The following is a 371-nucleotide window of genomic DNA, read 5'->3' as shown; positions in this document are numbered from 1 at the left end:
TGAAACTCCTTAGTTAGAGCTTCGATTTGTTTGTTCATAGCTGCTTGGTTAGCAAGGATAGCAGTTTGTTCACTCACCCCAAACACTCCTCTTTCTTTCTTCTTAGCTTCAGCCCGATACTCATTTCCAGCCATGTTCTCAATTAAAGCTTGGACTTCATGATCAGTTTTGCTCTTGAGACTACCTCCCGCGGAAGCATCTAAGAACATTCTAGTATTTGGTGTTACCCCCTCAGTGAAGATTTGGAGGTATTGTTTCTCGTTGAACTCATGATTAGGGCACCTCTTAAGAAGCAAATTGAATCGCTCCCAAGCATCATACAATGATTCACCTTCTCCTTGCTTGAAGTTAGAGATCTCCATCTTCTTGTC

The 371-nt window shown here is 42.0% G+C and overlaps 1 non-coding gene across 1 annotated transcript; it reads left to right on the top strand.

Moving 5' to 3' along the window:
* The first annotated feature begins 264 nt into the window (after window positions 1-264).
* Window positions 265-371, top strand: LOC146905321 (small nucleolar RNA R71). The gene has a single exon (XR_015020960.1). It is a non-coding gene; the product is annotated as a small nucleolar RNA R71 (small nucleolar RNA).

The sequence above is a fragment of the Medicago sativa genome, chromosome 7, assembly GCF_051527215.1.
Source record: "Medicago sativa cultivar Bolivia chromosome 7, Bolivia_mono, whole genome shotgun sequence".
NCBI lineage: Eukaryota > Viridiplantae > Streptophyta > Magnoliopsida > Fabales > Fabaceae > Medicago > Medicago sativa.
The sequence above is the reverse complement of the archived record's forward strand: the minus strand, read 5'-3'. Positions and strand labels throughout refer to the sequence as shown.